This window comes from Paralichthys olivaceus, chromosome 10 (genome assembly GCF_024713975.1).
Source record: "Paralichthys olivaceus isolate ysfri-2021 chromosome 10, ASM2471397v2, whole genome shotgun sequence".
Taxonomy (NCBI): domain Eukaryota; kingdom Metazoa; phylum Chordata; class Actinopteri; order Pleuronectiformes; family Paralichthyidae; genus Paralichthys; species Paralichthys olivaceus.
Window position 1 is genome coordinate 4300800 of NC_091102.1, and position 25443 is coordinate 4326242.

Sequence of the window (25443 nt, forward strand, 5' to 3'; positions counted from 1 at the left end):
GAAAAAAAAGAATACTCTCATTACAGCCACATAATCTCTATAATTGTCCCCTCAAATATAGATCAGTAATCACAAGCAATTACCTCTAATTATAGTAAATTCATTTGGAATCATAGGAAGAAATTACTATGAATTAGAACTGAGACCAAGAGTTGATTAATTCATTAGTTGATCGTTAAGAATGTGAATATGGTTGAAAGTAATTTTTCCACAGTGCCTGTTTGGAATGGGTGGTTTCTGGTTGCATCTTTTTTTTAAACTGTAACGGCGACCTGCAGGAGTTGAGCTGCACAGAGTAAAGATCTGCTGCTGGACTCAGCCCACATGAACCTGGAGCTGCTGCACAGAGAGCGGTTCACATGTTTCTTCTAAGTTCAGAGAAGCTGGACTCGAGACTCGGTTGTTAAGAACGCGCTTTTGTTGTGATCCAGCCACCGCTGCTACAGAGCACTGGTCGCGTCCTTGGGTCGTCAGCAATACACATGTCCGGCGTGCAGTCGGTAAGATGAACAGTCCTTGAGATATGATTTGCACATAAAGAGTTTTCTGGAATTAGTAGGAAGTTACTGTGACATTTGAGAGAGAAAAGACTGATTGAATAATTGAGAAATTAAATTGTTGGTTGAAGCATTGAACTATATATATATATATCTGCTTTGATGCAGAACAAACTGTCAAAGCCTCGGCTGCAGTATTTGCACTTATCTGAGATATTGGACGCCTCTGACATAATTGCGGTCGATAAAGTGTGACAAGTTACAGGCTCAGCTATAGGCAGCCCTGCCACATAGGAAACCATATTCCTGCAGTCCATGGACTTATACGATGTGAGTATTTATACGACACAAAAGGCTGTTTATTAAAGAGCCAAAAGTTTAAGGTTACTCCATTCTGATGTTGGCCTGTAGAAGGTGAGGACGTTTGTTTTGAGGCCATCAGACCCGTGATGTGAGATGCTCAGAGAGGATTTATTATCACCACACCTTCTGATTCATATTCCACCTCAGCCGGCCCTCTTGCACGTTGCGCTGCTGCTCCTACACAAACTAAAATAGCTGGTGTGCTCACAGACGCCCACACAGTCTGTATGCCCGAGACCTGCTGCTCTTAACCGGTCGTTGCACTTGCACACTTAAAATAGAGCCCCTGGTTCTCTGCAAGGGGAATGAATGCTCAGTCAAAATGTGATGAGGAGACTGATCTTACTCTTGGCCTGGTTTACCGTCGTTTAGGACAGACATACAGTCCAATGAGCTTTGATGCATTTCACTGAATCTAGACTCCTGTAAACCTCGTCCTGGTGCCAGTTCACACGTCTGAGCCATAACAGAACCACTGCAGATGTTTGTCAGGTGAGATGAGGCCGATTAAGATCCGAGTGTCTGATTACTTTCAACCATTGCAAGAAAGAAAGAACAAGAACATTCAAATAATCGACTGGACTTTATCTGTTCAAAACTAATGAGCAGACATACAATGACCCAGTGTGTGTTGCAGTGTGCAAGTTATTAATCCTGAACACAAAAAAATACATCATGTGTCACAACTTCACCATAGAATTTCAAATTGAAAATAATTCCATCTGAATAAGACAGAAACAGAAATTCATCTAAATAATTCAGCTTTAAACATTTGACTGTGCTGTCACTACAAAGTCTCTATATCTGTCCTCTGACACACACGCACAAGAAATTCAAAAAGGTGAACATTGCAAAAAAAAGATAAATGTTTAAAAAGATATTCAGTGAAATGTGATTACTGATGTGCTGCACATCTTGACTTGCTGCAGACGATGTAAACACACTATCCACACTTGTTATGAGCATGTAAACATGCTGGGTAGCAGAAGCTTGTAGAAGAAAGGATACTGAGCGTCTGTGGGGAAACCATGTGTTGGTGCACACTTGCATGTGTTTGCTTTATGACAATTTGAGTTCTAAATTTGCACCAAATCACTACCTTCAAGTTTCCACCTTTCAAACCTAAAATACACCAGAGCTGAAAGACAGTGGGAAGCCGGTATTTTTTTTTCCACATTCACACCACCGGCCTCTATGGTGCCGGAAAACAAACACATAAAGTCAAAACCCCCTCAGCCGGCCTTGGTGCGAAAAACAAGCGCGCTGAGAGGGAGGAGCATCTGGTGAAAAAACTGGAGGTGAGACACGACCAAGGAAAGTAAAGAAATGAAGCGTCTAACTGAAATATTGTTCAGTCAAAAGCTCATTCAATTAACTACCATCTCGTAATGGATGCAACTAATATCTTTAGCTGCCTTTCCTGCCAGTGTTTGTATTAGTCACACGTAATGGATCATGATTATTCTTTGCCATTTGCTGCATAACGTGAATTAAACTTTAATCATATCATCTGTAAACATAATTAGCGCCCGAGTCTCGTCAGGTAGATTTGACAGTGGTGGTGAAGACAACAACTCCCACGATCCCATGCTGCCTTTTCAAACTAGGCCTTTTGCTTTAATTGAGAGACCCCCCCCCCCTCGGTGGCTGAACTTATAAATAATTAAGAGGCCAAACTGTTCAGAAATGTACAGAATCTTAATTGTACTCTCAATTAATATTTAAATATTAATGCACAAAACATTTTTTGTGCTTTAAACATTTGACGTTCATGCAATCGGTGCTCTGGAGGAAATACTGAAGTGCATAGCTGCATTATCATACAATTTTTAAAAAAAATGCTCCTGGAAAACACGGGCTCCTGCTTCAAACTGGCTAAATTTGACATTTCAAAGGCGGAATGCTGCTACCTGCAGCGGAGCGAGCCAGGATGCAGCTGCACACGGAGCTCCACCAAGCCCTCGTAGCATCCCGCCCCCGCACTGCCATAGAAACGGCATGCATCAGAGAAAAGTCTTTCAACAGGTCAATACAAATATCCCCAGCAGCAGCATCAGCAGCAGAATTTTTTCTATCAATCCTGCCACTGCGTGTTCAATGAAACCTTGAAAGGCCGATGGGCTTTTCCTCAACACAGAGGGAGATGCAGAAAGACACGACAGACAGAAAGATGCAGAGATCATCCGCAGGGGAAAGACGTTTTACTCTATTATTCAATAAGTGCGGAGGAAAACTGGTGGTTGTCATCATTAAGACGTGTAAACGAATCAGTGTCAGCTCAAACTTAACATACGTAATCAGGGAAGAACATTCTCGGTAATTTCCCCAGGTGACTCATGCCTGTTGTTCTGTTTACCTCACGCACGCTGACTCATTTTCATACTACTCGAAAGCTGCTGAATCAAGAGCACTAAGGAGAGTCGTTTCACAGGAATTGGTTAAAGTGAACGCAATTTCAATTCAGCTCGAAGTCCCTGAGTGACCGAGTACCTGCGACAGCAGTGACGCCTCATGTAAGCTGTCGCAGGTGAGATTATGATCAACAAAGAGCTGAATCCCCCCTGAGCAGAGAAAATGTGACAAGCACGGTGCTGCCTGAAATGAAGGTTAGGTTACAAATAAAACCTAGTAGAACTTTTTTTTTTACATAAACTGTCCGGTTACAGACAATCTATAATTAATCGATATAGATTAAGAATTGTCATAGATAATGAAGGACATATTTTTTGTATTGTGTATTCTGTAAATAAAAGTGTTTGAACAGAACATATCAGCAAACAAATGAGATTTAGGTTAAATCGCTCTTGCTCTAGTCCTGTGGTCCAGTTAATGTTCAACATGTGACCACAACAACTCATCACCACAGATAAATGACACTAACAGATTCACTATTACACTTATTATATTTTAAATTTACAGAAACAAGTTGTATTCACTTAAAATAGATGTTTATGCAAGTTTGTCCAACAGTAAGAGACCCTCAGCTTTATCCAGAACTAAGGACCCTCAGTGACAAGTACATCAGGAACATGTAGTGATAATGAGTCCTGTGATCTTGATTGAAGGAGACGGGGACAACAGAAGGCTGAATCCCTCCACAGAGGAGGAGGTGTGTGTGATTGTGTGCTTTATTTTAGTACGTGATTAATAATTACCAGCCGAGGCCACGAAAAAACAACAGAGCAGAGCATCCAAGGTGTCAATATTTACCAAGCAGTCGGATTTTTAACCTCCCACGTCGCTCCCACACCTTTATTTTTCTGTTTGCACCCACCAGAGCTCGTCCTCTAATCCAGAGCTCGCAACATTTTTCCAACACACGTTTTTTTTATTCATGCTCGTGCATCTTTTTCCTCATGTCTGCGTGGGACTAACAATCACCAAACTAAAGCAAACTGGTCCTTGCTTACTTTTGCTACTGCTCCTGTTTATTTAACATATATCAAGTGTCTTGTATATAAATAATATGTATTAGTATTATAATTATTAATGAAGAGGTTACAGTTGTATTTGGTGTGACATGAGCACAAGAAATGAAGCAGGACACATTTCTGCAGAAAGCAGATTCAATTGTGAAGTCTGTGGTCTCGAAAATTCAAGATTATAGAGATTCAAGAGATGCAAGTATGATGAATTTTTATGTGGAGCACTTAACGCACACAAACTAGGATTATAAAGTAAGAAATGTAAAATAGGATACAAAATATATAAATGTGTATAAAAGGATTTCAAAATTACAGATCTTATAGCTTCAGAAAAACCTACGAAGCTCAAAACTTGTTTTTGAGAAAGTGACTGAATTTGATTACTTGGTGAACATTCCTGTGATTGTCAGTATACAGGAAGTATGATGCACATAAAATGGCATTTTGCCCGGAATCAAATTTATCCCAAAATGTTTATTTTGAGGAAGAGAACTTCTACAATGAAGCTTCAATAGAAATAAGAAGAACACAACCATTAAGTTTGCTGCTGCCTGGTCTGGTGCAGGTTATAAAAAAACAAACAATGCACTGTGCAGTTAATCAATGCAGGAAACATGCAATGTGCTTTAAATAACAGAGAAATTAGACCAAATTGCACTTTTTTTTTCATCATTAGAACTTGTTGTATTTTCTAAATTGAAAATCTCTGCAATCACAAGATCACAAATTCCAGGAGGAACTGGCGGAGGCAAACCATAAACTTTATTTGGACCATAAGTAGAAATAAAAAGGCCTCTGTTAGCTGTGTTTTGCCCCCTGGTAATCCCTGCATCACTGTGTCAGTCTGATTTTTACTTTTACTTTTGATTAGCTTATTAAATTGATTATAAGTGTACACCCCCTTCGTTAGCACACTGAGACACATTGTGTGCTTTAAAGATAAATGCAGGTCATGTGCTGCACGCTGATTACTGCGAGCAGCCCACTGCCAGCCTCAGTCTGCAGGGTAATGTCCCACAGAGCGGGAGTCTTTCACGTGTGAGCTCGCACTTATTTGTTGCTGGATTTTTACCTCGAAAGCCGTCAGCTGCTACATTAATGCCTGTGTCACCAGCCACTAACCTGAGGACTGAAGTGAACGAACCAAACCTGGATCTTGTTCCTCTTCACAACTGAGGACACAAACCTTGGTAGAAATTCAATTATGAAAGGCTCAGATGTTCCCATATTGGATTTCATTACTTAAACCTGTGCTCATACTGTGACAAAAAGGCCTGTGCCCTAAACCAGCCTGTGCATGACCTCTGACCTCCAGCTTCCTGTCACAGTTTCACACGTGATGCTGCTGAAATGAATGCAGCAGGCTCATGTCAGCTGATTCTCCTTCATGACCGTCCTCTCGACCGGGGGCTGGATACGGGTCGGCTGCTGCACGCTAACTGCCGGTCTGCTTCCTGAATGTGACATAACTGAAGTGCCTTTGACCGGGATCATTTCTGGAGTCCTACTTCAGCACCGGGACACTGAATGCTTTCAAGCATTTCCTACTGCCTCACAGGAGACACTGAACTCCTGGGAGCTCAAAGGTCATTCTATGAGTCACGGCTTTGAAGTAGAAAGACAAGCCCATGGACAAACAGGAGAAAAAGCGCCTTTAATTTTTCATCTCATGCTTCAAACAGGAAGAGACAGAGAGGGGACACTGACGAACTGCAGATTCCTCCCAAAATAGATGCTGCGTTTCAGCTCCGGTCACACTGAGACACGGCTGTGTGGCACTTTGATGTCAACACTTTGCACTCAAATCCATTTTCCTCTAATGCTTTGAAAAAAAAAAAAAAAAAAAAAACGGACAGGAAATAAATATTCTTTCATAGCCAGGTACAGCAGGTCTTTGCAGCGCCGCTATCCACCGTGACGAAAGGAAGAAATGACAAGTCGTAGGAATTTTTCTCCGCATGCTCAGATTAATTCAAAAGCCAGGAGGTGAAAGGACTCAGTCTACATATTACCTCTAGAGCCTCAGAACAAACACAGCCTTATGAAATGGTCAGAAAAAAAACAATGCTACAAATATCCTGTAACACACTCGGCGTGTCACTGGAGAAGCCTGGAGATCACAGAGAGAAAAGACGTGGAGTGAGAAGGCGTCCCCGAGTCTGCCCCAATGATGAAACGCCAGGAGAAACAATGGGTCTCCTGGGACAACTCGTCTCCTAATACTCCTCATGCTCTCTCCCTCCTCCTGCCCCCCCCGGCTGGTGGCACCTGACGTGTATTCAAACTTTTCATGGCATCCTCTCAGCGCTTTTTCGAGCTTTATTTGATAGTAACAGTGGAGGGTGTTACGCGCTTTGAACATTCGGCGACCAGGTCACCTCCAGTGCTAAACGGGTAGAAAAGCATAAGCTTGACATTATTAACGTGTTCAATGTACTAACTAGAAGGGAACGTGAGGAGGGCAAACCTCCGCCAAGACTTCACAACCTATTTGGCCTTGTGAAAAAAGTGAAAAACAAATCCAGGATTTGCAGAATCCGCTCTTTCCTGGATATCAGTTTGATAGTTTTTGCGTAATCCTGCTGACACACACACACACACAAAATATTCTTCTAATATCCTTGTTGTGGGACTAATAGAGGCTGATTTTCTCTCGTCATGCTATTGTCTGGACCATCCATCACTATAACTTAAGTATATGTGTTCGGTTTGTTGTTGTTGTTGTTATCCTGGTTTCTAGCTGTATGAGTACACTTTGAGCGAGGCAGAACCAGAGTCAAATTCCTTGCATTAGCCAGTAAACTTAAGTCTTAATGACTTGTGTGGAAAAATACATGACCTTATATGGACATGCGTAAAAAACCAAAGAGTCAATAAACATTTGATTGGTAGCGATTCAGTGTTGCTCTTCGTCCACTGTGATGATCTACGACTTCCCCGCACACGAGGCTTGGCCGGAAAGGAAATGTATCCAATCAATCACATTGAGAAGATTTTATTAACAATTTAATAAATCGACTTGTTTCACTTCAGCAAATGCAGCATGAAAAGGTTTAACTGAAACCACTTTCCCCATTTTCAAGTGCATTCTTCATTTTAGCGTGTAATCGCTAATAAATTATACATATATATGATTGTTGTGACTTAAAAATCAAGCAAACCCACTGGATGTACATTGAGAACTGCTGCTTCCTATCTCGTTTGGAGGCCTATACTTTAAGCAGTAAGCAATATTTGCGTCACTGTGCACATCTATTATCTCAGCCTGCATTACGACCTCCAAAACAAGAGCCAACTGCAAATTCCTAAATGCAGCAGAATAAGTAGAAAACAATCCGAGGCTTAAGTCTGTAATTTACCTGGGCACGAGAAAGACTTTTGTAAAATGAAACAAACGAGAGAAAACAAATCACACAGCTTGAAGTGCATCAGCAGAACAAGATCCCCCCGACAACAGGAGCGCTTAGTTTTAACAGTTTAAATCCTGTTCTATCAAAATCTGAACATCTCAGGGGTAGTAACTGAATGTGAGCAGGAGCCACAGACAGAACGTGTGTGTGTGTGTGTGTGTGTGTGTGTGTGTGTGTGTGTGTGTGTGTGTGTGTGTGTGTGTGTGTGTGTGTGTGTGTGTGTGTGTGTGTGTGTTTGAGAGAGAGCGAAAGCTTAGTGGGAGAAAGTACCGAGCCTCCAACATACCAAGCATGCCATCTCTGACCCAGCAGGGGATAAATATTAATGCTCAGTCTCAGTTTATGTGCAACTCTGCCCTGTACTGTATATTTACTTGACACCGTTTTGAAAAGCAAAGCCAAATATAGCCAAAGCTTCAAGAACAATACGCAACGAACGATTAATGATTACATTTGGGGACAAAAAAAGAATATTAGTAAGTAGAATACAGCGTGGATACTTGTGGACGTGAATTAAGATCATTTTGAATTAACAGCATGTGATAAGCAACTTGACAAATCTATGAAGTGTATGAAAACATAAAGAAATAGTCAGTGTGTTACTGATCCACCTCCAGGGAAACATTTGGATCTTTTTGATGATATTAACATTGGGCTTGAAGTAGTTTTCATTGATTCCTGCCAACTCTCAGCTCAGCCCATGATTTGCAAAAAACATAAAAGTCATATATGAAGACATGTCATGCAACGGCAAAACAGTAACAGATCCCAAGAGAAATGTTTTTATGTTTTATGGAAAGTGTGATCATAACAATAAAGAATAACTGTTAGAGCCTGAGCATTATGATACATCCATCAGCTGACTTCCAAGATGTTATCAAACTCCTATGACGAAGAAATGTGACTGAGGTTTGATATTCTACAGTTTTCAGATTACACTTTGCTATAAATATCAATAAATAGAAAAGACAAATACAAGAACACATTGATGTCAGTGAACGGGATCCTCTTGGCTCTGATACGTCTTCCTTTATTTCCTATTAAACTGATACGATATCATAATTGTTTAAAAAAGGGAGACTTGAAAATACTGATCATGAACTGCAGCATTGCAATAACTTCTGCAACGAGGCCGTCATTAAGAATAATAACCCTCTAGATCCCATGGTGGCCAAACGGGCAGGTGGTACAGTGAGGTGCACGGAGGAAGACGACCTGAGGGTGCGGGAGGGTGTGTCGGTGTGCAGGAGTTCAGAGGAGGTATGGCGGAGCGAGATTGTGGATGGCGAGGAGCAGAATCTTGTGCGGTGTTTGACCGGGAGCCATTGAAGCCGCTGAAGGACAGGAGTGATGTGATTAATGGAGGGGGTTCTGGAAATGATGCGAGCGACAGAGTTCTGGACTAATTGAAGTTTATGAACGGAGTGTGTCGTTGGTTAGAGGCCGACGCCGGCTGACCGACTTCAGCCGTTTCATTCATGCTTCACAATCCCAAGCTTATTCACAGCTGTGCGGCCGTCAGCTGACTACAAACTACCAATCATGTTCATGAAGCAGCACAGTGAGGCCATTATAAACAGATTCCTCTCACTAGTCCACTGCTAAAACCTTTAAAGAACCATTTACACGACCACAGCTTCTTATGTGCTCCTACTCTCTGGTGCGACGTGGCTTTAAGATTTAGGTTTGCAAGATTAGCTCGCAAAAGAACTAAAAATCTTTTGCCGGTAAAAACAGAAGTGTGTTAGGGGCCAAACATAATAGAGAAAAAGTTGATTTGAAGATTTTCTTTTTCATTTTGCATTTAAAGAACAAAGTCTTAAAGTCAATAATAAAGCGGAAATATTATTTTGTGTATTCTGATTTCAAAAGAATTTCAATATTACAGAAACTTGACATAACGTACATGAATAGAATTGTGCAGCTCATGATCTTGATGGAAATCCAATCGTATTCTAATTGGTTCCTTTAGTTCCCAGTTTTTAGTTGATAAAAATGAAAACAATTCATAAATTCAAGAGATGGTGGTGATGTGACAGTTAAAGTTCGGAAACCAGTGGATTTGTGTTGTTTTTTTCGGTTTTCTAGCAGCAAGAGAGCAAAGGGCTCGAACTCAGAGGACATGAATACGTGTCAGACATCCCAAGTTCCTCAGCGCTTATCTTCGCTCGCTCCAGTTTTACCCACATGGCCGTGGAGATGTTCTGTGTCTGTGCTCCTGTTGTGTTTGGGTGCCTAGGAGCCGCCCTGGCGGCCAGCGACCATGACAGTTCTGTGTGAGTGATCAAACACGGCCACACTGTGATTTCCACAGCGCTGAGCCAAAACAGACAGGAGGCCCTCGGAGGCAGTTGGACCGAGTCTCAGTTACAACTGGCCTGTTCAGTGACAGTTTACACTATCACACCTTTCAAAATATGCCAAGTGCACAGCTGAGGCTGCCAAAGCCCTTCAGAGCGTTTAGTAGTGTCAACATTCCCCAACAACATCGCTGCGTGTTTACAACAACGTATCGTCGCAATATCCAGTGTCTCTGTGCTAATGGGACATCGTTTACTTCCTTATGTCATAATCTGAATCACATTGACAGATACGACAAGTCGAACAACTGCTGCACATCCTCTCATTTCCACACCATCTGCTCTCTCAGGCTCAGTTTTATTTAGATCGTCTAGATCATTTCAGTCAAATATCTTCTGCCCACAATCAACACTGTGTTTTCCTCATTGTTTGTGAGTTAGTCAGCAGGATTGCACAAAAACTACAGAACAGATTAACATGAAACTTGGTGGAGGGATGTGATATGGGTTGGGAAAGAACCCATCAAATTTTGACTTTGTAATCATTCATAAAAGACTGCCATGTTTAGGGGGACTGTTAGAACTTGGCAGAGGTGTGCGCTTTACTTTGACATAATAGTTCAAACCTATTGTCCAACTAAAATCAAGAGCAAAGTGTTAAAAGTTATATTTGATCAAATTTGACCTGTGAATGGACTTGAACTATTTTCCTTTTGCAGTCTGTTAATAACAATATAAAACTGGAAAGACACATTTTAAGTGTATATCTTGAAGCGGCATTCATTTGATTCCAGTGAAACCTTGTAGCACAGTGGTTTATAATACAAACAAATGAAGCTTCAACATTGAGCAGGTTTTGTATAAAAGCTTTTCTCTGATCGTTGAAAGCTGATATTAAACTGCGTCTCCGGTGTGAATCAGCTTGACTCATTTTTTCTTTCTTGTATTGTTGCGATAAGAAATTCCTGATCTTCTTCAGACATAAAAAAAACAGTGGCCACAGTAGAGTTACAGCTCAAGATGTTTCATCTATCACTTTTTATTGATAATAATTCATGTTGTACAACACTGCAGGCCTGTAGCTGTATTTTATACTTGTGTTAGAGATAAATTATTAAAAAGATATCCTCCTCTGGGGTATACGATTTGGCCTGAACTGCATCTGTCCCTGTGTGGATTACTGCCTGCACACAGCTGCCTATATAACAGTCCATACTTTATTTAACTGTTATTTATCTACACAGACTATTTCCAGCGCACTTGTTTTTCAAGCTTTTTACAAAAAAAAGTAAATCTTCTTGTGTCACTTGAAATAAATGCTTCAGGAAACCAGAATGGCACAAACCTCCACCAAAAAAAATCTAAACAAAACTTCTATCGAGTATTAAAATAACTTTTTCTTAATGCCTACTAAGTAATTGATTGTTCAATTTGCCACACAAGCCATTTTCAGACATGAACTCTGGGAAATTTCTAGAAAAGAACGACTTCAGACGTTGGAAAGGTGCAGCAGGAGATTGTCCAGACTCGTTTACGACAATGGGAAAATGTCTGGAGCTTTCAAAACATGAAGGAGGCGCGACATAAATCACGTGTTTGTTTTGACATCGGTGTCGAACACCAAAATCTGTCGAAACTCGTCTTCTTTCCAAGTTCTTCGGGGGGTGTCTTCTGCGCGCATGGCTCCTCTTTTTCACGCTGAGATATTTGTATCTCGGACATTTGCCTTCTCACAAACAGGCCCTCTGGACAATTTCAACAAAATGTCCGGACTCGAGCGCACGTCTGACAGCAGCTGCACCGTCACTGCCTGGTGAGCAGAAGCTGGATCCTGATAGAAAGCGTCGAGTCAGTGGGCCTCGGTCTTTGAGTCTGGATGTAAATGTGCTGTTGTTTCTGGTCAGCAGCTTTCTGCTCTGCAAGGACTTTTAAACCCAAGAGGCTTTCATGTACTCATTCAGTTTTTTTATTTTTTTTATTTTTTTGCTGTACAGCTGAACATTCATAAACAACTTCATACACCCCCGATGCATCCCTGAGGGCACGTTTGCACATTACAGATGTATCCGTATGAAGGTGGAAGCATACTGGTCCATTCAGACTCTCGTACAGGACCACTAACTAACAACGGTGCTTCTGTTTTAACAGGAATGTCAGAGGTCCTCTCCCGGCCAGCAGCCATTGTTCTGCCGTGTTATTTCTGACAAGTTAAGCTGAGAATGCCACAAGCAAGGCACAAGGGTTAAGGAGGAGGGGAGCAAAATATATTTTCACGGTGAAGGCTTCGGCAGCGTCCTGAGGACACGACGACTTGATGGTTTTCAGAAAGAGAGGAAGGGTTTGCTACGTTTAGAAGTGACGGTTTCCTCATTTTCTGTCATAATACACATATTTGATGGTGAGTGGATTAGTCTCGCAGCTTTAACAAGAGCAGGGACATTATGCTTCATTGTTAAAAGCTCTCATTAGTGAGCCTGAGCAAATCTGTTCACAGCTTCAGGTCCTAAAGTCTGGAATCTGTTGTACTGTGCTCCAATGTAAAATACTTTCCATAGCATGATTTCAAAATCCTAAATCACGCTTCACTGCACATATTTACAAGCCCTCAGCGGCCGGGGATTGGTCATGTAGGAGTGGAAATTTGGCACAGGAAATTATGCTTAATGCATCAGTAAAAGCACAGTTAGTCACCAAAACACTGCAACGCTACTTCTCATTGGAATACCGCTCGTGTAGTTGCTGGATATTAACCTTGAAACGTACTTTAAAAACTCAAAAAACCTTCCTCGCTCGTTTTTTGTCAGGTGAAATACATACAAGTCAACCAGGACTGGAGTTTGACAGCAGGAAAGTGAGCTGTGTTTGGATATCACAGGGGAAAAAAAGTCTCAATGGGGAGTTTAGCTTGCGATGGTCCTAACTCCACACATCAACCAAGCATGAGTGTGGGAGGTGAAGGGAAACAAACCTGTTAAATCTCTTTATTACTTCTTTGGAGGAGTTTTAAGTTGGGAATGATGTTATCACATAGTTGTAGTTTTACAGTGATCAATAAATCAATGTTTGCAATGCGGAAAACATTTTGGTTTTACATTTTATTAGTTGTTTGTTTTTCTAAATTCAAGTTCTATTTTTTATTCATAGTTTTTTATAATTATTAATCATTAATAATAATTTATTTGACTGTAAAATATCAAGCTTCAATTACATTTCTTTGTTGTTAAGGGCTTAACAACGATAAAGATTTAATTTGTTTAGTTTAAAGATCAGAATTGTGTGTCAAACTGTTGATTGACTCTTTATTTCTCTATTTATCATTTCATATATAACCTCTCGGCTCTAATACCAGAGCTTTACATTAAACATCTACTTTAAACCTCTCGTCCCGATGGATTCCCTGAATATGACAAAGTTTAAAAGCAAAGATGCGGCTCAGGGAAGCAGGAGGATGAAAGTTCCAACTAATCCACGATCTGTCGTGAGCTGTTGCATTAAGCTCAGCTTACAAAGAGGTTCAAGCTCCATCCATATAAGGCCAGGTATAGAGACAGACTGAGCCCTTATCACACCCTGTGTTACTCTGCCGCTCCGCCTCGCAGTCATAACACATGTGGGAAGCATCACTGGAGCAGGATCTGAGGACCGAGACTGTTCCTTGACAACCAGCCACAGAATAATGATAACCTCAGAGCTGAGAGACGGCCCTCACCGCCCGATTTGGACCATCTGTAATTTCAGAGTTAGTTTTAGCACAATCTAACCAGACGTTTCTAAATATAAAAAGAACAAACAGAAGTACACACACACTCACACACACACACACACACACACTTCCCTCTCTCAATAACACTCAAACATTTTGTTTCTCTTGTAGAAAATTTGGAGGATAACTGAGTTTGTGTAATATAGAATATAGATGAGCTATTAGCATATGAATGATACTTATGGGTGAAGAGAGAATACAGCATAGATAAAACCCTATTTTTTAGATTGCAGCACTACTTGAACTCTGATTATCGATTTCTCATGTCGGAACATTTCCTGCCTCTCCAGAGTGAGTATCTGCCGCTTCTCTCTGGGTCATCGAGCACCTTTGAGGTTTTGTAAGAAATAAGTTATTTGAAAATGTGTTTTTTGGGCTCTAGAATATTGCGATCAACATTTTTCAGCGTCAAACCTACCGTTCATAGACCAGAAAAACACACATATACACAAAGATGTTCTCATATGGGACATTTGTGCCCCCAAATTGTTCTGCTCCCCGTGCAGGAGGGGTAATTGGACGATGGGCATTCTGCCCCATATCTAGCCTCTGTCATGCACTCTCTGTCCAGAGCTGGCTGCTTTTATGTCTCGCTCACAATGGCGCCTCTATAAAACTATGAAGGGGTCTGTGGGAGCTGGAGTGAGGTTCGATGCCTAGTAGACTAAATCAGTTTGCTCTGTACATGCAGAAAAGTGACATGTTTGTCTGTGAGATCTGTGGAGAAACTAAACCACAACATACATCAAATTGTACAGTACGGATCTGTTAATATAGGCCGCATGATCAATTCTGTAATCAACGCACTTAAGACCATTTGTCACACCATCGTGTCATCGTGAGTCATCTGCAAATATTCGAGAATCTCTTGTGTGAGTAAGAGACAAACACCACATTTTCCACCCTCTATCCATCAAGGACCTGAAGACAGGACAATAGATTTGCATTCATTACTGATGATAATAGAATTACTTTCACAAATTAGCATAATGGCACATAATGGGCTCAATGGACTCTTCGTGCCACCTTGACAAAGGAAGCCTGTGAGCTGCGCTATGTAACTGTGCATGCAAGCACACTTTGTGCACAGCCATCATGGTACAATCAGATCCAGGCTCTTCAGCGACGCCGTCTGAAGAGAGAAATCCTTAAAATCTGACAAATGAGGAGGTATTACAATACTTCAAGTACTTTGTGAATGAGTCCTAATACTACAGTAATCTCTATAGATGCAGCTATCACAAAATCATAGGGCAGTGCAGAAGAGTCCTTCAGGAGGAGAAGCCACAGACTCACAATGCATTTTCGAAAGACGTTTCATGGTGGGCACAGGCAGGACAAAAGCTAATGGACAGAAGAGACGAGGGTTCGAAACTCAAAACGGACATTTTCAAACGTTTTCCCACCATTAAAACCGTTATTATCCACTTCATGTGCTGCATGAAGAGTTAGAATGGCACTAAGTAGAGTTCATACCTCCACCAAGGTCCAACAGTCTCCTTTAATTCAATCAAACTGCACTCATAGATAACAGTTCTTTAAATGTACCTGATTTATTTATTGAAAAATCATCTTAGGGTGAAAAACAAATTAAAGAAAAAAGCCCTGTCTAGTCTTGTTTAAGAAAGTATACATATATATAAAATAAGAAATTCCTTGAAGAATATTACCACCACAGCAGTTCCCATCAGCTCTAACTCTTTTTTTAAACATTTGACTCTGTGGTTCACCCTCATTGCTCTCGACAACCACATTTCCAGCAGCGTCAGACATAAAGCTCTGGTTCACAGACCGTACGCTACCTGCTCAGCACCAATAGAAGCAAAGATGAAGTTTGTGACTACAGTTGGTGAACAAAGAGGAATATTTAGCAAAGGAGCAAGAGATTAAAGATGAGGGAGGCTACATTCACACAACTACGTTTTGGTTTTGACGTTTATGCCGTCTGTCGACACGAACTCGCTAAAAAATGTGGAGAAGCTGCTGGCCCCGTTTTAGTGTGAACTACAACACGAGCTAAAACACTTGTGGACGGATTAGTAGTGAGAATTTTGGACTTGTGTTCATCTGGGTTTTATTTATGGTATTTACAACTGAGCTTTATGACGTCATATTCCATAAATAACCACCAAACTAACCACAAATGTGAGTCCTGGACAAGTACTCCTCTCTGCATGCAAGCATTCAGCATAGTGCAGCTCCATCAGCAAAAACAGGAGCAATAAAGATGTAGAGACGGCAGAGATCTGCTGCATCAAATCACAGGCTCTGGTTACAGCGGGAAGCATATGGCCAGGTGGAAGGTGAACAGCCAGCCAGGAAACAGGGGCCGTTTCCCTGGATACCATGGACTCCGATGGTTTAACACATGAGGCCACCCACCCACACACATAGGAATACGAGTTGTATTCATGAGGTTGAACCTGAGATCTGATTCCTGTTCCAGTCTTGGCTCTGACCCTCACACAGATCTGCTGACTCCTTTGTTTCAGTGCGTCTGATTCATTGATTACTAGCTACGCCTGGGAGTTGTTAGAGGAGAGCATCCCCTGTGCGGCCGAGGGAAGGATGAACACCATGTTTGTGGCACAAATACAACATCGAGCTGAAAAAAAGACTTCTACGCAAACCCTCTCATGTTTTCTCTCTGTACCAACTGTGAAAGAGAAAATCCTCGTCAGAGCTGCTGTATTACTGTGCAGGATGATGTAATCTGGCTGGAACTTTAAACACGCTGCCTACATGTGACATTTGTGTGTCGCGAGGTGAAAAACACAGGAAACGCAAGCGATCATAGTCCCTCCTGCATGTGCAAGGAGTTGCTTCAAAATTTAATACCCAATTTGATGAGTTTTATATCAGAAAGGGAGATTTTTGAGCGTCTGAATGCACAATTTTAATTATTTTGAGACGACTAGCTCCGTGTTCAACCTAATATTCTGCCAGGGAATTGAAAAGTTGAATGTCCAGAGTGTTCCAGAATAAATAAATATAATTTCATGCTTCATTGCTGGTGAGGCTGAGCCATATAATAAACAAGGCAACTATGCTGTCAGCTGAAGCTACAGAATAACAAATACTGTTTTAGTCAAGTCCAGAATATTCTATTTATATAATATCACAGATCACAACTGTGTCTCAAAGGGCTATAAAATCTGTATGGATGAATACATCCTCTGTGCTTAGACCCTCGATTTGAATAAAGAAAAAAAACACTTGCAGAGGAAGCACAGTAACACATGAATCTTACACGTACACGCTACAGATTTGCTTTGCCACAAGAAGCGAATGTTTTATTCACCCTCTCGCTCGATTGGAAGCGAACATTAGGCAAAGGTTCGCCATTGCTACAATTCATGAATGTGTGAGCGGGACCCCAGCGTGTTGTTGTGAAGCAAACTTCCTAAGAAAATATGACTAACAGCTAAAGTGGAAACTGCAAACAAATACCACAATTAATGAAAAATTAATAATGACCTCTATCCATAGTGAATCATTCTGTTTGCTACTCTGACTCTCATTCCTGTGAAATTCATCATCATCATCATCATCGTCATCATCATCATCCAGAGAGAATAATCTGTGCGCTGCTTCCTGGGAGATGTGCCGATACTGTATGAGCCTCAGATTCCTAAACATTCAGGAGGACTCAGCTCTCGTTTTAAATCAATGACTCATTCACTCAAAATAAGAATCATGAGAGAATCAGCAGGGAAACTTCTGCTTGTTTATCTAACTCGGAGCCGCCAGCAGCCTGATCGCTCGGAAATGACCATTAGTTACCTGACAGTCGCTCACGACAGCAAATACCGAGTCGATACCGCGTCAATACTGAAACTGTGCCAACACACTAAAAAGTGCCATAAAGAAATCAATAGCATATTTACTTTCACATGACAAAGAGATAAAGATGTCCTGATATAAGCACGACGTCGAATTTAAGTGCATTGAGTATATATCAACAACGTTCAGTGGCGTCATATCAGTCAGTCTGTAAAAAGATTTTTTTATTAACAAAGCTGTCTGATATTCCACATGGCTACAGTGATGAAATACAAGTGCAAGAGGCTGCGCTGAACCAACAGCAACATTATTAATAATGAATATGCAAGTGTACGTTTGCACCATTATCTGCGATTAGGCAGCGAGATTGAGAAACACGTCACACTGCAAATACCCAAAATTCAGTGTCCGAGGAGTTAAAGTCTTGTAACGACGTCACTATCATGGATGTTTGCATTTGTCGTTTTTATAGGAATGCAGCATTTTGGAGGATGTTTTGTTTATTGATAGATGATTAATGAAGAAGTGGTTTTGCAGTTTCCATGGAAAAAGCCAGAGTTAAGCCCAGTGTTAGTTGGATAACCTCATTATTCTGCTTTGTGAGGCAGCCCCAGGTCAACCTCATGCTTACAGATGAAGGGCATGATACACAGTCAGCTGAGTGAGGACAAAACTGGATTATTTCAACCAAAAAACAATAAAAGCATTTTTCCCCTCTTACTCCTCGTGGTGTGTTTCCAGGTGAATACATCTCCCTCAATGGCTTTTTGTTCTCACTGCCACTCGGTTGTTTGCAGGATTGCGATCGTCAACTTTAGGATCCGATACGTTTGAAAGGTGGCAGTGGAAATGTGTGTTATCTTTAAGTTTCACAACAGAAAAAACTAAAGTTAATAAGAAACATAAAAAGAAAATTTGTATAAATATAAATTGGTTTGGAACTGCATCACCCTCCTGCATGATTCATTTGCAGACACCTCTTTAAAAAGATAATGGGTTTCCTCTGCTGGAGAGAGCACATCAAAGAACTGGTGGGGCTTTGTTAACCTCGCACAATGAACCAACTTCAGCGTCAACGAGCCCATGTGGAGAATCCTGAAGGGGAAATTAAAAGGCTGCCGCACATGACCAGACAGAGGAAAGGCTAATTTTAAGGCGGCGAATGCATGAGGCTCGTGGAACTACACAGCACGGCACAGAAATAAGCAGCGGAGCAACAGAGCTCAGAACCACACAGCCGTGCAGACAACACTTGAGACTTAAAAATGCTTGAGCTGGGCACTGACGGACATGAAAAATGGGCCTTCTGCCTGAGCTTAAGCCCTCTGCCATTACTGAGTGGAAAAACAAACCTGCTGGGGCTGTTAGGAATGTGTAGAGAAAAACAAATAATTTGAGAGGGGCATTAAAACAGACAATGAACCGTACAATATACAGTCAGTGGCTCTTAAAAAAAGAAACGTGAACAGAAATTAAGTTTGCTGACATTTACTGTACAGGGGAGGTTGCCAAGCTCCGTTGTTGTGATGTGTTCACGCTCTCAGGATGTAGAAAACAAACCAAAATGACAGGGTGGTCATCCTTCCGCTGTTGATCTTATGTTAAAACCTGGATGCTCTGCAAAAGTAAAGGGTGGAAAATGTCACATATATTTGATTCCAAGAAGACGACCTCCCACTGAGCGCAGAGGGGAGAAATAGATAGAAGCATTTAAAGCTGTTTTCAGACATAAACTCCAGGAAAATTCAGAAAAATGTCAGAGAGAAGCTTTGTTGATTTGGTCGGGGCCGGGGATATTAACACGGTAGTTTGAGAAACAACTGCTCTGAATATTCGTCAGTCTGAAAAGTGACGACGCTGGTTTTGATGTAAATGTATTAATACTTGACTCTTTGTTTATTTACACAACTGTGAGTTTCTCCGTCCCTTTGATGTTTTGGTTTTAGAGTGCTCTCTCTCTCTGAATCAAGTAACTAATGGTAAACTGTTTACTTCCTGGGTAAACGGTTTACTGCTTGTTTCTGTATCAGAGTAGTTTTGTCAGTTCTCCGATGCCTTATTAAGAAAAGTAACCGTTTGTCTCATAGTCTGATAAAACCACAGGGCGACATCGTAACTCTCAGCCTCATCACGCAGAGTTAACCAGCCTGAGACATTGAAAATAACTTTCCCACGTCTGACAGCAAACCCAAGCAAAACCCGGGGGAGAAATGAGAAGTATGAGATTTTCATATCATAGTAGTTTCCCAGTGACGAGAAACATCCATCAAAATCTTTGATCTGGATGCTGTTTCTGGACAAATATGTAAAAGATCAACAGAACATAGAGCGATGAGCTTAAATACGTCTGCATGACGTGGCTGTAACGTTTCTCATATAAATAAAAGAGGAAACCAATTGATTTCATCCAGCGCTGCAGTGACGTCTGCAGAACCCAGTTTCTCTACAAAATGGACCAAACTATATTTATTCCCAGTGTGGTAATCGCAGGGGCCCCCAATATACCTCTTGCTCCAGTGTTATGCTGAAGTACCCCCCCTGGATCTGTGTCTGCCTGCCTTAGTGGCAAATCAAAGACGATTTAAAAAGTCATCTCTCCAATTAAGGACTTGATTGGCAATTACTGATCAACCTCCTGCAACCCAGCCCCCTGGAAAACAACCAGGCACAGGATTTCATGTCAGGTGCTGAAAGGCTGAACGCATGAAGCACACAAAGCAAAAACCCGATAAGAGAACACATCACCCTCCATGGTAAAGATTATAATTCAGGTGACGTGTGCTGCTCCCAGTGCAGGCTGAAAAGAAAATGACACCTTCAGTTGATGTGATACTTTTAAGACCAGGCGGAACAGAGCTTCTATACAGCAGCTACACCTCATTTATCAGGGCAATATAATGGGAAATAAACAAAGAGCTAACAAGATCCAAAAGCTACATGAATAATGAAATATAACAAAATGGCGATTGAGATCTGCCTTTACTCAGAATAATGAAGATTAATCTCATTATAAGTCCATAACACCAGGAATTACGCTAATCACCACAAAACTGATCTGGTCACCAGGAAGCCGATACCACTTTAATACGAATAAGATGTGGATGATAATCATTTTTTCATTCCCCTGCAAATAATAATCACAACGAGTCTGAATTCCTTCAGAGCACACAAACTAATGAAAGTTAATGAATGTCAGATGAGCTGGAATGAAGCAACGAAGCCCGACAGCCAAGTGTTGCTGCGCTCGCCACAGTGCAAACACAACAGCGTGAGAGTGGAAACCATCCATCAGTTTTACATTCACTGTCAAATAATCAGCTTGTAATAACAGGAACATGCAGACGACATCAAACGGAGGATGTTCGCTCTTTATTAAATATGCAACAAGACACACACAGAAGTCGAATTCCTCTTCAGACCATTTCAGAAGCTATTTTGCAGGTTAATGTGAACAGTGTGGTAAGAAAAACATCAGCCAATAGGAGCCTTTCACCGTGATCATGTTTGACAATATACAGAAATGAACAGTGACGAATGTGATCTGCATTTATGCTTATTTATTTTTTTTATATATATTTGGTTGCATTTGCATATTTATAGTTATCTATAATGAAATTTATGGTTAACAGTCAAATATCAAGCCACAATTACATTTCGTCAGGGTTTGACCTCTCAAGGATCATTGACGGTCTTACTCCATTATATCTGTATCGACATCAGCCCCTGAATCTGTATGAGTCAGGTTCTGCTTTTGAAGCATTTCTGCTTTTTGTCGACTGCACCTCAGCAAAGGAACCAACAAATTAACACTATGTTTTATACAAACAAGAATAAAAATGAATGATTTTGATTTGTCAAACTCTGCTAAAAGAGTTTCTAGTTAAATTCAAAATGTATATAATATTTTACAGGACAAGATTTGCGAGGGGTTTTTAAAAATAGAAATGGATCTAGTTGATTCCAGGAACAATTAAAATGACCAAACACTTTTGAAATCTACACACAAGTGCGTCAGCGCTGTTTTAGGAGGACACAGTGTGCGCAGAGCACAGAGGGGGGGCAGTGATAGGAGCATTCTACAGAAGTCATGTCTCTCTGTTTGGCCGCTACACAGACGATGTGCAGGCTGTCAGTGACTGGAGGTGAAATACACACAGGTTACTCCCAGGGAAGCGCTGAGAGGAGCCGCTTGGCGTTTGTGAAATAAAATCTGTTGCTAAGTTACAGCAGTTCTGAGCGGTTTTTCTGGACACGCAGGGGAATGCGTCAGCAGCGGTTTGTGAACAGTACTCAGGCCTGCCCTGCGTCCATGTTTGGATCAAACCGTATCTCTATAACAGCAGCATCCTCTGTCACACTCCTCAGCCTCTGGGAGCTACAGATACAATCAAACTAATCAGAAAGCCGCTGAAACTATTTGGAAACTGCCACAGGGGACAGCGATACAGCAATGAACTTTGTTATGTGAAATCTGAAGTTTGGATTCTGATTTAGAGAAGTTTTCCTGGGGGGCACTTTTGTCTCATTACTCTCAAGCACGTGTACTTTTGTCCTGGAGGGGAGGGTAGAGGTTAAAAGTCTTTCCACAGGAGTCGAGTCTCATGGGGAAATTAAAAACATGTCTTAAAGCAGGTCAGGACCAGGAGGGATGGCTGCCTAAAGACAGTTAAAGGAAGGGGAGATGATGTGGACATCTGTTTTGAATTTACACACATTATGAGTAATAGGCATTTCAATTAGATGGGCAGACCCTGTTATCACTGGAATCCCGCCAGCAAGGACTGAGCCCCTTAAATTCCCCGCTCCCTGAATTTGTGGAGGATGCAGCTTCTCAGCTAAACACAGGAACTCAACAGTAACTCAGGAGCATAAAGTTCCTGCAAGAATCTCATGAATAGTAAAGATAAGAGAAGTTAAACAGATCCATCTTGCACGATGCAAAGTAATAAAGTTGTTGCTCATAACGTTCTGCTAAGGCAGAGGTAGGAAAGGAGATTTCAAGGACGCAACAGGCGATGGAGAGTCTGTTACTATATGTTGCTCACCAACTATTGTGGCAACCTGAACAAATCCCCAGTGGCTTCACCTGAGGTTGGAGACCCGAGGACTAAAATCTGAAAATGGAAATAATCTGAAGTTGGGAAAGAACCACTTCAAATGATGGCACCACGTTTTGACAATGCAGAAGAAGACGCGGGATAAAAAGACGATGCTGCGAGTTGTAATTTTTATTTTTAATGTCAACAGCACTGCGAGTTCCCAAAGCATTTCCTCACATGGATACTCGCACCCACCACAGCTTGTTTTCTGTATAAACCTGCCTGTAGTCCAGCACTGCAAACTCCGCCTCAACAGTAGCACCCCAGGTTTTTTGGGGGGACAGGAAGAAGAAACTTTCAACTTACGGTCCCTGGGAGCCAGAGCCAATCTCAGCTGGCATTGAGGTAGTCTATTGAAAATGCACAAACTCCAAAAAGAAAAGCCGAAGCTGGTTCTCAGTTTTAAATCCAGGATCATCTTTCTTAGATGTCCGTCCGTCCATGCATCATCCATACTGCTTATCCTTTGAGCGTCGAGAGAGCGCCGTGTTAAACCCTGGAGACGTCGCCAGCTCATCACAGAGCCAACGCACACAGACAAACAACCATTCACACCTACAGACAATCTACAGTCTCCACACGACCCAACCCTAGTCTGCAGGTCTTTGGACTTTGGGACCTGGAGAAAACCTACGTAGATATGGAGAGAACATGCAAACTTCATCAGGTTCAAATCCAGAACCTTCTAGCTTCTTGTCTTAACATTAGACAGAAGTTAGATTTCCATTAGTTTAAATTACATAGACAAAATAATAATATATATTTTTCAGTTAGTTAGTTAAACAAATCCTGCTTCACATTGAAATACAGACCTCGTGCTATGGAGCCTAAAACTCTGATTTCAAGCAAAGTACCTGGATGAGGTGAAACAAAAGACCCACAGAAAAACCACATCCTGTCGTTCTTTCAACATCTGCCTCCGTGTGCTCATTAAACCTACCGTGCTCAAAGTTATTCCCATTTCAGGTTTCGGTTTCACCTGTAAAGAGCCGTGACGTTCAACAGCCACTCACACTTTACGCTGTTGTCAAAATGGTGTCTTCCACCGGAGTTTGAACAGCAAAGGGAAGGAAGCGCTGCAGGGGGAAGGTTACAAGGTTGAACGATGTTGAATTCGAAAAAATCTTGGGATAAAAATCAGTTTTCCTGGGAGCACACGTAGAAGAAATGGCATTATCTTGGGATCGCACATAAACAGCAGCGGTCTAACTCAGCGAAGAGCCGGGTCTTATGTAAACAGGAGAGAACAGATATGCTAAAAACAACAGCATGGTGAGGAAAGAACAACAAATACAGCAGCTCGTTCCCACACACTCACATCAACACATCAAATGACAATGTGGCTTTCGCTAGAGAAAAGAAAACACAAATAGATGCTGGGTCACATGCCATTCACACAAAAAAACTAAACTTCTCGCTGGGTTTTTGCTTAGAAAACTAAATATTAGATTCCAAAAAGAAACAAAGCGTTGAAAAAGTGAAATCCGACGTCTTTTCCGGAGTTCAACAAATTCTTTGCCCGTGTTCACTGCTGATGCACTTGTTCACATGACTGAAGAGGATTTTTGACACTGAACCATATTACGAGGCTGTTAATGCACTTTTATGGGTTTTTAAATGGTGCATAACTTAATTTTCTCTAAAGCTAGATACATGACTGATGATGAGGAAAGTTACTTATTTACCTTTTACAGAAATAACCAGACCTCAAATGATGAAACTGAACGTTTCCATTCAGCTTTCCCTTAAGTGGAACATCGACGGACATCTCAGGAGAAGCTCAGTACAAAACCATAGAGTTAAATCATCTAATATTCAGGGAGGCATCTTAATAAAAGCACTTAACGTAGAGGAGCCACATAGTTGGAGAAAATGTTTATGAGCAGCACAGGGGCCTGATAAAAACTGTGAAGTGAGCTGGAAACAGCCTGAACAATACGAAGAGAGTTTAGAGCTTCAGCAAAACACATGCAGGGAGTTTGAGGGTTAGAACTCGTACGTGTATGATGCCGTTAAGTGTAGCTTTAACTAATTGTGGAAAATTACACCCATTTGTGCAAGAATCTTTATTGAAGATTCCAGCAGAAATGTTTTGAAAGTAATATCGATGTTGTAAAAAAAAAAAAATCACAACCTGGGGCATTTAGATTTTATGAGCAACGCGTAGGCTCAGCAGCACATTAACAAATATCCCTTGAAACTATCAACTGGGAGATTATTACAAGTCCAGATGCAGTAAAACACACGACCTGAGATCAGTCTTTCCGAAGCCGAGGGCACCAACGCTTATTTCTTCTGTAAACAGCTTAAATATGAGGCATTTAACCAGCAGCTTTATCTTCACTTTATTATGAAAATCTAAATATCTGTGGTAAGAAATGTGCTCAGAGGCCAATGTTAAGAGGTTGGAGGTTGGATTTATATTATCTGCATATCCGAGCTATTGCTTAAAGATATAATAAATATACCCAGTCAGAAACATTAAAACCTCATTCTGGTGTGTTCTCGTGCACGTTCATTACATCCAAGTCTGTTACACACAACTAGAAACTAGAATAAAGCCACAGTCTCTATTTTTGCCTGAAATCTAATTTGTTTTTTTCTGACATTATTGCTATTTATAGAAGAGCCTCTTTTCACACTGTTGGTGAAGTTATTCAAAGTGGAAACAAGGAAGCGTCTGACAGTAGGTTGCATTGGATGCACTTGTGTTACAATTCTAGTTTTCTGCACCCTGTACGAGTATCAAACCAGCGGTGGTTTCCGTGGCAACATTGCATCTCTTGGCGAAGTGTTTGTGCAA

At 41.2% G+C, this 25443-nt stretch overlaps 1 protein-coding gene across 2 annotated transcripts in view; it reads right to left on the reverse strand.

Annotated features, from left to right (window-relative positions):
• adcy5 (adenylate cyclase 5) overlaps nucleotides 1-25443 on the reverse strand; it is a 57809-nt gene that overhangs the window by 29071 nt on the left and 3295 nt on the right. The gene's annotated exons all lie outside the window — the stretch shown is intronic.